Below are 16660 nucleotides of genomic sequence, written 5' to 3' on the forward strand. Positions count from 1 at the left end.
CAAAGCGAATTGAATCGCTCAGGTATTGCCCCCTGACCCTCTAAAAGGACATTAAAAATGTAAACAAACCCGTCAATTTGAGAAAATACGCCAAGTAGACGAAAAGAACAGACAACTGCGATGCATGCGAAGTCCACAAATATAAAACAAACGCAAAGTTATAAAGACAAAAAACATAAACGTACACCCCATGTGCCAAATAAAGGTGAACTGATAATAAAAGTAACACATATGGAGTAGAGCTTTGCTTTGCAGAACACAAGGTGGCGCTCCTTGCCTTGCAAATGCTAGGGGGAAAATCTCTATGGTTTTCATGCAGTTTGAGTGGTGACTTCGAGATGGAAGCAGCTTCTGTGTGTGTGCTCTAATTCCTCCAGGTTTTTATTTTCACCCCCTCTGCAGAAAGGCAAAAAAAAAAAAAAAAAACAACATCCTAAAACAAACAAGTTTTAATAACCCCAAGACAACTGCTTTAATAGAACAGCTATCAACTCTCAGGAAGCAAAGGAGCTTGCTAGGAATATCTTGCAGCAGATGCTAAGCCACAGAGCATCCTTCTCCAGTAGGCTTGCAGGACTGCAAGAACACAGAGAATGCATCAAAGGAGAACTTCACAGTCATTTACTTATTTTTAAGGATACATAAAAGGTAAGCCCTTTTCCCGTAACTTACCCACGAAGCTGCCTGTTAAGATCGGCTTGTCTGTGTACTTCCTCTGCCATCCTTGCAGAGGATTGTGTTTTTGATTAATTTTGACGTCTATATTCAGAATCTCAGTAAGTAGTGGCTAGCTGTGCTGATTTATTGGCTTGGATTATACGGTGAATATTTGCTCGTTACATCTTTGGGAGAATCAATGTTACATGATTCTGAAAATCCACACTTATCTCCTTGTTTTTCCTCCAGAAGGAAAGATCGCATTAGGATAATCTAGAATGCTTTGGGATGTCACAGCAGTCGTCCTCTATGTTTCCTATATGCGATAGCTGTGGCTAACTAATATTAATACAGTTTAGTATGGTATTTGCTTGTAGACAGAATTATGATATTTTCATTGATCAATACACAAGAGATACAATGGGCAGAAACATTGTTTTGTTTGCTGGAAAACAAAAATATACACAAATAATTATCTAGCCCAATAATAATCTCTGGATAGGTCTCTGATTAAACCACTCTACTTGATCTACAAATAATGGCATTAAAAGTATTATATATATATATATATATATATATATATATATATATATATGCTCCTGGGACCTGTATAGTTATTTTAGCCAGCCTACTTGCTTATGCAGCTAGCATAGCACTGTACCTGTCTCCTGTTCCTAAACCATCCTGTCGCCTTCCAAGTAATTAAGACAATATCACCATAATGTAATGAACGCCGAGGATTGGTACAGCATTTTTCCAGCTAGATAAAAAATATATTTAAAAAGTGAAATTAGCTAGTCCGTGTGGTGTTCTGTCATGGAGTAAATCCCCACAGGCGCAGAAGCTGCTTCCATCACTTTAACCAGAATACTCAATGAGCCCATTTAATATGACCATCTTTCTGAGGACGTAAAAAGAAGGCAAATAAAAGGGAGTCAAGTATATGTTTCCGCGTCCCCTGCAAAAAGCCATGGGGGGAGGGGGGGGGAGATTTCTCCATCGCTGATATTTTAGTCGGATGGATTATTTGCATGGTCTGCATGGAGGAAATGCATGCAGGGGATAGATGGGATTCAATACTGCAGATAGGTTAAAAGCAGCACCTGCAGATCTCACTACGGTCATTACTTATATATCAGTGATTGGGAACAAATATAGGTGAGGTTATAGGTTCTGATTGAAGCACTGGGCACGAGCATCTATCACGGAAATCTGTGTAATACACATACACACACAAATATATATATATATATGCACAAGACCAGCAATTTATAGTTAAGGTTTGAATGCAATGCATTGCTCACTCATTGTGTATGACTTACATAATTCCCTACGCAGAGGTCCCCCTACCCGAACCACGATGTTTCACTAGAGTTGTATCTGCATTAGAAAGCACTTTCGTCTCTGAAATATTCATTACATCTTTTGAGGTTACGCTGAAAAAATACAGAGGCTTCTGAATTTATAACCATGCAGCAAGCACCCGGAGCAAAAAATTACATATATTACAGGATATGTGGATTTATGTGGGTCACACGCAGGCCTGCTGTACTCACATATATACTGTATGACCATTTATTTTAAAATGATATCATAAACAAGCTATACGTCAAGCACCCCCCTCCCCCCATAAGCATTAGGACTGTCCGTAGCTTTCACGGCAATGTTACCAAAACCTTATTTTCAGGGCTAAAATCTACAACAATTTGCAGACGTGCATGTTAAAATAAAATACAAAAAAAAAAATATATATTTTTTTTTTAAATTAGTTTTTTTGTTTTTGTTTTTTTAAAGCTGCTTTAGGACAGAACAATATTTGACAACTGCTATGTTATGCAGAAAAGCAATAATTAAAACAAGACGATCTGGCCTGGATACCCTTCAACACGTTTGCAAAGTAATGGTTTTATGGGCAAACATAAGTTATAGTGACATTTGCATTTTTGCGACAGGTCATTTTCACTGAACAAGATCTGGAATATATTGTGACGCATAAAAGTGTAGATCATTAGGAGTAAAGACTTAGCAAGGTCACTGTGCAGGAAAGCCTAATTCCTTTGCCACAAAAAAAAAAAAAAAAAGGATTACCAATCACATCTCAGGCGTATTCCCAGAGTATTCTCAGCAATGCAGATATTGCAGTTCCGGGTGTTTAAAGACATGGGACTTCGCTCAGAGAGAGCACTGAGCGTTGACTGTTTTACATGGGAAACTTTTTTTGGTCTTGGATTTTATCATCGTTTTCCCCTCCAAAAAAAATAAAATAATAATAACTTTCTTGTCTTAATCTATACAGTAGAAAGATGCACATCACAGAGCAAGGGCATTCTGTAATGTTTCATAGCAAATGGCCTGCATGCTCCATCGTCCTCAAGCAACCACTAGCACGCTGTTTTCGGACATTCGCTAGATCCTTGGTTGCTGTGGCAGCATGGTTGACACGGTGGTTAGCATTACAGCCTCATAGCACTGAGGTCTTGGGTTCAATTCCCACCAAGGCCCTACCTGTGTAGTGTTTATATGTTCTCCTCATGTCTGAGGGTGTTTCCTGTCACACTCCAAAAACTGGTAGGTTAACTGGATTCCGATAACAAAATAACACTGGTGTGTGTGTGTGTGTGTGTGTGTGTGTGTGTGTGTGTGTGTGTGTGTGTGTGTGTGTGTGTGTATCCTTAAGACTGGGGGGGGGGGGATTTATCATAGCTTTGAGAGATAAAGGGCCTAATTCAGGTTGGATCGCAAATCGCGGTGTATTTTAGCTGTGCAAGTGTGTGAACGCATGTGTAGCAGAGCTGTACAGATCTTGTGTAGTCTCTGCGCAGCCCAGGACTTACTCAGCCGCTGCGATCACTTCACCCTGTCCAGGACCGGAATTGGCATCAGGAACCCTCCTTGCAAACGCTTGGACACGCCTGCGTTTTTCCAAACACTCCCTGAAAACGGTCAGTTGCCACCCACAAACGCCCTTTTCCTGTCAATCTCCTTGCGATCACCCGTGCTAACGGATCCGACGCACAAACCCATCGCTGAGCGGCGATCCGCTTTGTACCCGTGCAACGCACCTGCGCATTGCGGTGCTTATGCATGCGCAGTTTGTGTCTGATCGCCCGCTGTACGAAAATGCACAGCAGCGATCAGGTCTGAATCGGACCCAGAATTAGGCCCAAAGTGAGGAAACAAAGGACCAACCAATCACTTCTTAAATCATTTTTCAAACACAACATGTAACATGACAGTTAGGGGCAAATTTACTAAAGCTTCTAACCAATCAGATTGGGTCAATCATTTCTTTATTGTATCCTAGAAAATGATAGAAAGAATCTGATTGTTTGCTATGATAAGCTTCCGTACATTTACCCCTTAGAATCTGATTGGTCGGTACTTTGAGAAATCTCCCCTGGAAGTTTTTATTTGGTATCCAGAATTACGGTTTGCAACTACTACCTGAATGAGTATTAACAAACATAAACATAAGCTGACTTACATAGGAGAGCTATTACACACCAGATGTGGGTGTAAACGTACCAATATTGTTTCAGAACTTGATATACAAATTCCACATACATCTGTAAGTTATTGTTCTCTGCTATCAGCTATTCCGGGCCCAGGAGAGGCTGACCTTGATAAAGCTAAGCATAGGACCCCACAGCTGACACAACTTTATCTACAACAGTGTCACTTCTGATAATGTCCTGTAACTTTTACATATATCTATTCTGGTTTAGTGGCTCGTTAAGCATTAAATGTTGATGGCATGTTGATAACAGAGGACACACTTGCATTCAGTGTATAAAGCTATACTGTGTGTTATATAGCACCAGCCCCTGAAGGCATGACCAGCATAGGCACTGCGGGCATCATGCAGCGCCAGCCCCTGAGGGCATCATACAGCGCCAGCCCCTGCGGGCATCATACAGCGCCAGCCCCTGCGGGCATCATACAGCGCCAGCCCCTGCGGGCATCATACAGCGCCAGCGGGCATCATACAGTGCCAGCCCCTGCGGGCATCATGCAGCGCCAGCCCCTACGGGCATCATGCAGCGCCAGCCCCTGCGGGCATCATGCAGTGCCAGCCCCTGCGGGCATCATACAGCACCAGACCCTGCGGGCATCATACAGCACCAGACCCTGCGGGCAGGACCAGCACAGGCACTGAGGGCATCATACAGCACCAGCCCCTGCAGGCATCATACAGCGCCAGCCCCTGCGGGCAACATACAGCGCCAGCCCCTGCGGGCAACATACAGCGCCAGCCCCTGCGGGCATCATACAGCACCAGCCCCTGCGGGCATCATGCAGCGCCAGCCCCTGCAGGCATCATGCAGCGCCAGACCCTGCGGGCATCATACAGCTCCAGACCCTGTGGGCATCATACAGCGTTAGCCCCTGCGGGCATCATACAGCGCCAGCCCCTGCGGGCATCATACAGTGCCAGCCCCTGCGGGCATCATGCAGCGCCAGCCCCTGCGGGCATCATGCAGCGCCAGCCCCTGCGGGCATCATACAGCACCAGACCCTGCGGGCAGGACCAGCACAGGCACTGAGAACATCATACAGCACCAGCCCCTGCGGGCATCATGCAGCGCCAGCCCCTGCGGGCATCATGCAGCGCCAGCCCCTGCAGGCATCATGCAGCGCCAGCCCCTGCAGGCATCATGCAGCGCCAGCCCCTGCAGGCATCATACAGCACCAGCCCCTGCAGGCATCATACAGCACAGGCACTGAGGGCATCGTACAGCACCAGCCCCTGCGGGCATCATGCAGCGCCAGCCCCTGCAGGCATCATACAGCACCAGCCCCTGCAGGCATCATACAGCACTAGCCGCCACGGGCATGTCCAGCACAGGCACTGCATGACTCGGCATTCTGCCCATTATGAAACTCCGACTCACTAATCTAAAGCACTTGGTCAAGGTCCTGGTGGACTAATATTTAGCATCCATACAATGACCAGATGGAAGACCTAGATTTCCTATAAAGACCAGTAAGTGATGAATACATTTGTGTTGTGGCACTGGTTTCTGCAATGGCTACAGCAAACCGTTGGATGCAGGCAGTTGCCCGAGACTACAGAGCGTTGTACAGTAAAGCACACTCTAACTTGAAAATATTTTCACAAAGAAAACAGACCTATAACTAAGATTCATCGTCAGTTTATTACTCTCTAATTGCGGAGTAAAAGTAATTCAGTGCAGAGACTTAATTCTCTGTAAATCTATTACACAAGTGGGAGCGGAGATTTTGTTGTCTTCCCTGAACCACGGTAAAATTGTATTTGTATAACCTCCAATCAATCACTGGTCTAAGGTGAAAAAATATTGCTGTGATTGGTGTAAAGCGCTGTTCCGGAATAGCGCATCGCAGCCAGCGACATTGTTAGATTTCCTTGCACTTTATAAAGGTGCCATAATGGAGTCGGTTTCCAAAAGTCCATATACTGTATTCTAAAAGATATCAATGTTTCAGTATAATATCTATTTATAGGGTAACATCGACCTCCGTGATGTGTATTCTGGGGGTTATTCTGACCCGATCGCACGCTGCAGTATATCGCAGCGGTGCGATCGGGTCAGAATTGCGCATGCGCCGGCGCATGCCATACGGCCGAAGGCCGTCGGGCAGTTACGATCGCCTCTGCCTGATTGACATGCAGAGGCGGTCGCTGGGCGGGGGGGGAACAGTTTCGTGGGCGCGGTCCGGCCAACGCAGGCATGGCCGGACTGAACAGGGGGCGGGCCGCAGCGGCTGCGTGACGTCACACGCAGCCGCTGCGGGCCGGACAGCGATGAGTAGCTCCCGGCCAGCACACTAAAGCTGCGCTGGCCGGGAGCTACTCTTGAAGTGCAAAGGCATCGCCGCTGTGCGATGCCTATGCACTTCTGCGGGGGGGGGCAGACCCTGACATACGGGGCGGGATAGCTCTGTGCTGGGCATCCCCCCGCATGTCAGTGTGAATGATTGTAGCTGTGCAAAATTTAGCACAGCTACGATCATCTTGGAAGGACCCCCTCTAAGCATACGTTCCCAGTGTCCTTGCATACAGCTGAGTAATTCTGCTCATTGCAAATTTGTATCCATCGAGTGGGTCTGTTGCATCACATTTCACCAGAAAGAAACAAATCTGCCTTGAAGAAAATGTAGGCTGAAGGTGAATTTTCCCTTTAACAATATAATAAAATGTATTTCATTCTAGAGAACACTGATCCTACATTATTAAACTTGTATACATGGTTGAAACAACCAGATTAAGGACAGAACAGCCTCTTAAGAACAAACATGTTTCTCATAAATAATGAAAGCAACAGTGGCAATCTAGGTTTGCAGCCAGCAAGGCTGGGGAAAATTTCTCTTCCTATGCAACTTTAAATATTGTGATTTTTAATAAGTACAGAACCAAAATGGCAAACGCTTAACAATCTACAGTACTATCCCTGGAAAGTCAATGCTTACAAAAATGGGTTGTTCAAAAAGTATAATCATAGCTGCAGTAGGTGAGAGGGGTATGGGACTCTGGGTTGACACCTATTGGTCAACAGTGGCTAAGTCGACACTAGAAATAGTCGACACGAACATTAGGTTGACATGAAAAAAGGCCAACATGAGTTTTTCATGTTTTTTTGTATTGTTTTCTTCGTAAAGTGACCAGGAACCCCAATTAGTGCACCGTGTCCGCTCACCATGGTTCGGGCAAGGTGCCTCGCTGCGCTTGGCACAGGTTACAGTTACCAATCGTAGTCCACGTGGAACGTAGCGTATGAAAAAGTTCTATTTTTTTTTAAACTCATGTCGACCATTTTGCATGTCGACCTAATGGCTGTGGTGACCTATTTCTAGTGTCGACCTAGCCACTGTCGACCAATGGGTGTCAACCCAGAATTCGGATATCGGTGAGAGATGGGGGTTGGGAAAGCATCAATTCAAAATCACTTGTTATTCTTCAGTTAGATTTTATAGCAGACAAGTAGTAGTGCCTAGAACAGTATTAGTAAGTGCTTTATTTCCACAACAAGGGAAATTAATAACATTGATTTTCAAATGTTATTTTAATTGTGACATCTGAATTCAAAACATTGAGTGAAATAACCAATCACATTGATACAAATGTAAACTGGGCAGCTATAAAGCCTATAAATTAAAATGTTTGATTTTATTAATGGTCTGTCTAGAAGTATAAGATCTTAAACAAAGTAGATATTTTATATCCCTAATCTGGGGTGACTCGCATTTTGGGGTCAGATTTCTGGTGTTGCATTATTAAATGAATGGGAAAGTACATGTATGACTATATATTGATATAATGTAGTGTTATAATACGCTACCATATGAAAACCATGTTTGGCACTAAAAATATACAGCACAAACCTCAGACTGAGAAATAAAAAAAGTGATGGATGAAGAAAAGAGGTAAATATTGGTATGGCCATGGATTTAAATACAACCTTTAAATTAGAATGTCCAATTTCAGTGACTGTAAATGCTCTGCGGAAGAGGTTCAATCCTCAAAAAAAATGGTTCCATTCATACCTACAGTATATATGGGGGCTCTCTGAGGTATTTTATTCCCAGTGAACAGGCAGAGCAAACGGTTTACAACTTTGTATAATAATGAAGATTGAATGCAGGGAAGCATTAGCACTCACGACCCCTTGGTGGAACTAGTTACCCATAAAAACATAAGGTAGACATAAATTTACTATCCATCAGTTTTGTTAATTGGTGTTAAAAAAAATAAAAAATTATATATATATATATATATTTATTTAAGATGGGAGCAACATTATTTTATTATACGGGCACTATTTATATAGCCATACAACAATAAATGCTTTCAGTCATAAAAACATTTAATACCAATTAATAAATATTGATCTCAACAAAACATCAATTGCTCACCCTAATCTAGATAAAATGTGAGGATGACATGTCCCAAGATGGACATGCGTACTTACCCCAGCCACTCTTTGCCACGGCTCCAATCCTCTTCCCTCATTCCCCCGCAGTGGGAGACAACCCCTACCAATGGGTTCCACTGCAGGGGAATGAGAGAAGGCAGTCGTGCCAGCGGGAAACAGTATCTGACTGGGGCAGGGCCCACTGGGGAAATGCTGTAGTAGGGGCCCATGCTTAAGGGTGTAGCCATTCTCCAGTGGGGGCGTGGCCAGCCACCAGAGAGGTTCGGCTAACCACTACAGAGTACATGTTCTGTTTCCCTTAGTAAATATATAATAAACCATTCTTGTGAAGTATAATGTAACTTATGCATCATTTAAGTACACTAGGATAGAGTCTAGAATAGGGGTGGGCAAAATACGGCCCGCGGGCCGGATGCGGCCCGCAAACCGATCCTGCCCGGCCCACTGCCTCCCACCAGCGAGCAATGACAAGCGGCCCGACCGGCTGAGCTGCTTGTCATTGCTCTGCACTGCAGTACCTCCAAGCTGCCAGCGGCGCCTCTCTCCCCTGCTGCTGCGTTGTAGCAGCCTCCTCCAGAGTCCCCAGTGACAACGGCTGTGTTCAGCCGAGAAGGGGGCGGGGCTACGTGCCGATGAGGGGGCGGGGCTACACGGGACCTCAGGAGGCGGGGCTACACGGGACAAGAGCCAGACTGCTGCAGATCCATCCTTCCTGCCACTGCCAGCCAGATCAGTTAGTTAATGGGAAAAGTGAAAGAAAGTGTGTGTGTGCGGGCAGTGGCGTCAGACTGTTTTTAGGTTTGGGGGAGAGAGCTTTAGCTCTCGCTGTACCAACCCCTCCCGTGTTCTGTCACCATGTCACCCCCCCCCCCCCCCGTGTTCTGTCACACTGTGTCACCCCCCCCCCGTGTTCTGTCACTGTGTCAAACCCCCCCCCCGTGTTCTGTCACTGTGTCACACCCCCCGTGTTCTGTCACTGTCACACCCCCCGTGTTCGGTCACTGTGTCACACCCCCCGTGTTCTGTCACTGTGTCACACCCCCGTGTTCTGTCACGCCCCCCCCCGTGTTCTGTCACTGTGTCACCTCCCCGTGTTCTGTCACTGTGTCACACCCCCCGTGTTCTGTCACTGTGTCACCTCCCCGTGTTCTGTCACTGTGTCACACCCACCGTGTTCTGTCACTGTGTCACCTCCCCGTGTTCTGTCACTGTGTCACACCCCCCGTGTTCTGTCACTGTGTCACCTCCCCGTGTTCTGTCGCTGTCAATCCCACCATGTCACACCCCCCGTGTTCTGTCACCCCCCCTCCCCGTGTTCTTTCACTGTGTCACACCCCCCATGTTCTGTCACCGTGTCACACATCCGTGTTCTGTCACTGTCACCCCCACCGTGTTCTGTCACTGTGTCACCCCCCCCATGTTCTGTCACTGTCACCCCCCTCCCCGTGTTCTGTCACCGTGTCACCCCCACCATGTTCTGTCACTGTCACCCCCCCGCCCCGTGTTCTTTCACTGTGTCACCCCCCCCCCCGTGTTCTGTCACCGTGTCACACATCCGTGTTCTGTCACTGTCACCCCCCCCCCTCCCCGTATTCTGTCACTGTGTCACCCCCACCGTGTTCTGTCACCGTGTCACACACCCGTGTTCTGTCACCCCCCCTCCCCGTGTTCTGTCACCGTGTCACACTCCCCATGTTCTGTCACCGTGTCACCCCCACCGTGTTCTGTCACTGTGTCACACCCCCCGTGTTCTGTCACCCCCACCGTGTTCTTTCACCGTGTCACCCCCACCGTGTTCTGTCACCCCCACCGTGTTCTGTCACCGTGTCACACCTTTCCCCGGGGGCCATAAGACACTGGATGATTTGCTTGCTGCACAATAATTATCCTAAATAAAATGTTAATGTGTAAAAAGGCTCTCTACCTGCCGTAATGTGTGTAAAAGGGGCTCTACCTGGTGTAATGTGTGTAAGTGGCGCTGTGTGGCGCAATTTGAATAATGGAGACTATTGTGCAGCCTAATATGAATCTGTATTATTTTTGGCCCACATTCCTTCCATATGAAGCCACGTCCCTATATTTTTGGCAAGTGGGGCGAGCTGCTATTTTGTATGTGGCCCTCGGATACTGACAGGAAATGTCAAGTGGCCCCTCAGCTGAAATAATTGCCCACCCCTGGTCTAGAACCTGATCCCTAGAGGAGGAGGAGGGGCCACAGGCAGTGGGGCCCACTGGGGGGGAAAGTGTGTCTGGTGTAAGTGTAAAGGAGAGGAAGGGGAAAGACCTCTTGACCCAGCATTTGTTGGGTCTGATATACTAGTTAATAAAATAGTATTGCTCCCATAACTATTAATGTCATCTGCTCCCTTATGCAACACAAAGAGTGTCCTCATTATAAGCAGATTGTGATTACTCATATTCTGAATGGCAAGATAAGATAATTGTGGTTTTATGGGAGGTTTCCAGCGGCTTGGGTCAAACTGCCAGAGGATTGGTCATTTGTAAACTCTGGTGCGTTGAGAATGACCGTCCAAACTACTGAATAGAATATACAGCAGTTTGGAGGTCAAAACCACCATTGATGCGCAGCGTATTAAACTTCCGTTCAGTAAATTTAGCCCGCGGTGTAATGCATTGCAGTGATCATTAACTTCTGTTTTCGGTTCAGTTGCAATCTTCCCATTTGAAGGTTGTCTTTTCAGACTACAGGTGTAACATGAGATATAAAACAAGTAAGCCTGGACAGGTGTAATGCAGGCTTGTGTTCTCTTTAAAACTACTAGCCTTTCCTAACAAACAATAACAGACTATTAAATCACTTTACATACAGTATAGGCATTCACACACAGCTATTACTTGGGGAGCCAGGACACACTCCTATAAATTATACCGTTATAAACTGCAGCGGTTGACGATTTACTTATTATTAACCTTTATTTATATAGCGCTGGCATATTCTGGAGCACTTTACAATTAGGAGTAATGACTGGAATTGACTAAAAACAGGTATTATGAACAACAAAAGAAAACAAATCTCTAGGCGGAAACAGATGAATATCTACCTTAGAGTTCTGTGTTTCTTTATAACAAAAGCTCTATTTTATTTTATTAAGTATCGCTAAAGAGACTCATATCCCGAACAAAATAATGGAATATTCTGCCAAACGAAGCAGGAGTTCGTCATGTGCCTTTATTCACAATTGTACAAGCGACCGAAGACGCTGTTAATAAAAAAAAAAAGCACACAGCACAAATAATAAACGATATAATAAATTTTGGAATGCTCCAGAAAAAAATTATTTGCTGCAGAATTTAAAAAACGGAAGAGGGAAAGTAAAAAAGATTTAGCAGGAGTCCTGCACAGACGCGATAAAAAAGGCAAGCTCCTCTTATCAGAAGCCTACTCACATGATTTAACGATTATCTTGCTTTTAGTGTCACCTGTAAACTGTATACAGCCTTCCATTAATCTGGCTGTTTGATAAGAGATTTTCTTCTGTACTGTCACTCAGCGCCATTTATGCCTCTTGAAACCCTCCAAATACCTAGCCAAACAGTTCTAGAGCTGATAAAACATTTATAAAGCGATGCCAGCCCTATTTTCCATTCACAGCTCAATACTCCATCATTGCAGTGATATCATTTAATATTTTGTACTGGAGAGACATGAATTTCAAAAGAAAAACAAGGAACAAGACTGGGCAGACGGCAGTGTAACAAGCACGAAATTGCCCAGCAGGTAATATGTCTTTACAGGGCGATGAATGTGTCTTCCAGAAGACTTAGAGTTTATGGGCGATGTTCTATTTTATATCCAGTAGGTCTTCGTAATGAGCGAGCGTGTGATGCACGGCCATGTTGGTTGCTTTTGATCAAATAAAACTGAATAATTGTAGATAAAAAGAAGGGGAGTACAAGATCTAGAAATGATGCACCCTTAAGCAGATTCTGGGTATGGGTTACGCAGAAGGTTCAAAATGCAGGACCAAGGGGGTCAATTCAGACCCGAACGCAGCCGCACGTCTGTATGCAGCGGCTGCATTTGAGTGGTCTGCGGGCACACACACTGGACGCAATGCGTGTGCGTGACCTTACACATTGCAGGCGCATCCCGGAAAGGATGCGGCCGCCGTGATGGACAGCAACGGACATTCACGGGGTGGCCATGCGGCATTGGGGGCGTTCCGGGAGCATTTTTGGGGCGGCTGCGTGACATCATATGCAGCTGCTCCAATTAAAAAAGTGGTGGGGGACCACCTGACAGCACAGCCAGGCTCCACTGCCAGGGGTTAACCTTAGTTTGATGGCGGACGCAACGTGAGGTGGCGCTACACATGGTAGGCGGCCTTGCCCTGTGCTGGGTGACCCTCAGCATGTGAGGAGATGGAGGTAGGTCTGGCTGCGTATGCAGCAATCTGCGTCCATGTCTCAATCAGGTCCCAAGATCCCAAAATGTGGGAAACCCGAACTCTACAAGAGTGATCTATTCTGAATAGATTGTAAATATACAATGGATAAAAAGCAACAGAAATAAATTACTACCCGCTTTTCAAGCGCTACTCAGATACGTTTTACCTACGTTACCAGCCCATGAGCATGTGTAAAACCAAAAGACACATTTACTAACATTTAAAAATATATATAAAACAAAAATCATGTAAGTAAATGTGTGTTACAGCCCCTGAAATACAACAGTATTTATTTATTATCAGTTTCTTATATATCGCAGCATATTCCGTTGTGCTTTACAATTTGAACAGTAGTAATAGAACAAAACTGGGTAATAACAGACAGACAGAGGTAGGAAGTCCCTGCTCGCAAGCTTACAATGTTTTACATTGTTTTAGATCAATTTTTTATTGATTTGAATTCGGCCTTTAGTAAATATACCCCTTACAGGACAAAACATGGTAGAACATGGGATACGATCTGTATAAGCATAGGCCTTTATAGAACCCACAAAAGCAGCGCAGGCTGAACATAGAGGTTCAGTGCTGCTGCTGGATATGAGGAAAAGATGGTATAAGTTAGGGAAGGTAAAGCACATGAAGTAAAAAGGGTTCTGCTCATAAGAGCATACAATCGAAGGAGAATAATGAAGAGTCCTAACCCGCCACACCCTGATCCACCCAGCTCTTCCCTATGCAAGATGCTACATTTTGCCAGCCCACCTGTAACCCTAAGGGGAGCTTTATCAAGGCTTCTAAAAAGAAGAGAAGTGGGCAAGTTGCCCATAGTGATCAAACAGCTTCCTTCTAGCATACATCTGTATGTGGACCAGTGCTTTTTAATATCTTTATTGGTGACACTGCAAATGGCATTAAAGGGAAAGTATGCCTTTTTGCAGATGACACAAAGGTATGCAACAGGGTAGACACACCAGGAGGGGTAAAACAAATGATTGAGGATCTAGGTAGACTAGATGAATGGTCAAAAGTGTGGCAATCACAGTTCAATGCCCCAAAAATGCAAAATGATGCACTCAAAAATCCAAAGGCTAAACATAGTATTAATGACACTATAGTGGAAACTACTGAGGAGGAAAGTGATCTAGGAGTCACTGTTTCCGGTGACTTAGGGTGTGTACACACGGTAAGATCTTTTCTTCCGATTCTGACTATATAGTCAGAATCGGAAGAAAAGATAGTGCAGATCGCAAGGTGACAGTCACCTTGCGATCCCGATCCGATGCGGGGCCCCGCGCGGTTGGCATCGGCAGAAAAAATAGGCTGTGCAGGCAAGTCAATCCTGACTATATCTATAGAAGAGATAGTCAGGATTGACACTCAGTCAAAATCGCACAGTACCAGGATCGCAAGCACACTCATTATGTGCTTGCGATACTGGCTAAGTGCCGACCCGGCCCCCTGTCGCACAGTGAGAATCGGATAAGTCCGAATCTCACCGTGTGTACACACCTTTAAAGGCAGGTAAGCAATGTAACAAAGCAATGAGGAAGGTTAGTCAGATGCTTGGCTGCATAGGGAGAGGAATCAGCAGCAGAAAGAAAGAAGTAATAATGCCACTGTATTGGTACGTATTGGTATGTATTGCATTGGTACGGCCTCATCTAGAATACAGTGTTCAATTCTAGAGGCCATATCTTCAAAAGGATATTAATACATTGGAGACTGTACAAAGAAGGGCAACTAAAATGGTGCATGGCCTACATCACAAAACATACCCAGAAAGACTAAGAAATCTCAATATGTATAGTTTGGAGCAGAGAAGGGAAAGGGGGGACATGATAGAAACTTTCAAATATATCAAGGGTTTTACCAAGGTCCAAGGGGGTCATTCTTCAAATGAAGAGAAGTAATAGAACACTAGGGCATGCACTGAGACTGGAGGGTTCAGGGGAACTTGAGGAAAAATGACATGAGGTAAAATGACTTCACAAAAAAGAGTAGTGGACAAGTGGAATAGCCCCCAGCAGAGGTGGTAGAGGCTAAGACAGTAGAGCAATTTAAACATGCATGGGATAGGCATAAGGATATCCTTCGAAAGAAATGAGGCTCAAATAGGGCTTGAGGTAATAATATAGTTAAAAAAGTGGCTAGACTAGATGGGCCAAGTGGTTATTATTATCTACTGTCAAATTCTATGTTTCTATGTCAAATTCTATTTTATAAATTGAGAGGTACAAGCTGACTGGTTGCTATTGGCAAACTCCAAACTCTTTAGACGACTTGATACATCTCCCCCCTAGTTTACAATATTGTCTACGATGACTCATTTACATTTAAACGTTGCACTCATTTGGTGATATGTCATTAGACTGTAAGCTCTTGCGATCAGGCACCCATCTTTTTGTCTGTAGAGTGATCCATTAAATGATGGGCAATATTAACAATCATTTCTTGGTCAATTCATTAAGCGGAGCTCAACTACCCCAGCTTAGGAGAACGCGGTCAGCTAATTAGAGATAATGCAGCTACCTCACGCTTTGAACCATAGTGAAAAGTAACAGGGCATTTGGACTGAGGAAGGAGCGATACAATAGTAATGTAACAGCTACAAAAGCAGAATAAAAAGAGGCAAAAGAGAAATAAGGCTTTTCAGCATTTGTTTTTAAATAGAAACAGTCTTTTTATTTCTGTACAGGCTAATATCATAATAGAAGATTGATTGTCTCCGTCCCCAGCTATTATTATATTTCATGTTTATCAGCATGATAAACTGTAGCATAGCTCCCAACCGTCCCGATTTCACTCTATCACACTTTTCGGGCACAATCCCACTGTCCCTCCCAAGGCCATAGTGTATCGGGGGTAGGGGGTGGACACACACACACAGTCATCATGTATTGCAGAGAAGTGGTAAAGGATGACATTTAGTGCCGGGAGAGGCTGGAAACAGCCCTACAGCTGCCGGATTGCTGGGCTCACCCCAAGCCAAACGAGAAACAGGGGAGGGACTCAGTCACGCTAAAAATGTCATACATCAGAGGGCATGACCTAATGGGCATAAGGCCACACCTGTTTGTGTGCAGCAGTAGTCCTTCATCCGGGTAGAAGAATGCCATCAGTGGGTTAACCATGAACCATTGGTGGGTACAGTATGTGTCACCCACAGATGGTCACCTCTGCCCTATTACTCCCTGAACTGTAACCTACCTACGATAACAGGCTGCTGGAACTACATGTGCTGACACCAGGAGAGAGACCTCGGAGTGTAGATTTGATTGCATTACATAAATTCCTGCTAGGTCAATACAAAGCATTCCACAGGGACTTGCTTGTCATTAAGGCTATGCAGACTCCACAAGGTCATCCGAACAAAACTGCTTAAGCTATTGAAAAAAACAACAACCCTCTTTTCTTTTTTTTTCAATAGAAATACGGAATGCTTTTTCTTGGTGATGCAGGGTATATTATATATACACCTCCACACAGCAGAAAGGATGCAGCCATCATTAATTCAGCTTCTCTTACACACAGTTTGTTATGGTCTAAGCATACACGGCTTGTATTTGCTTGCAAAAAGCCGCAGAGTCCATCGGAGAGAAGACTATCACAATGGATCTGCTTGAACACGTGTCAATGCCACTCAGGCTGCTGACTGACAGCCCAGACCCTCGGATTCCATGT

At 44.9% G+C, this 16660-nt stretch overlaps 2 protein-coding genes across 3 annotated transcripts in view; one reads left to right on the forward strand and one right to left on the reverse strand.

Moving 5' to 3' along the window:
* DOCK1 (dedicator of cytokinesis 1) overlaps positions 1-16660 on the reverse strand; it is a 649074-nt gene that overhangs the window by 273747 nt on the left and 358667 nt on the right. The gene's annotated exons all lie outside the window — the stretch shown is intronic.
* The window catches only part of INSYN2A (inhibitory synaptic factor 2A), a 91490-nt gene continuing 75162 nt past the window's right edge, over positions 333-16660 (forward strand). Inside the window, exon 1 of the mRNA XM_063962226.1 lies at positions 333-648. The gene's annotated coding sequence lies outside the window, so the exon portion shown is untranslated. The remainder of the gene's footprint in view (positions 649-16660) is intronic.

The sequence above is a fragment of the Pseudophryne corroboree genome, chromosome 3, assembly GCF_028390025.1.
Source record: "Pseudophryne corroboree isolate aPseCor3 chromosome 3, aPseCor3.hap2, whole genome shotgun sequence".
Lineage (NCBI taxonomy): Eukaryota > Metazoa > Chordata > Amphibia > Anura > Myobatrachidae > Pseudophryne > Pseudophryne corroboree.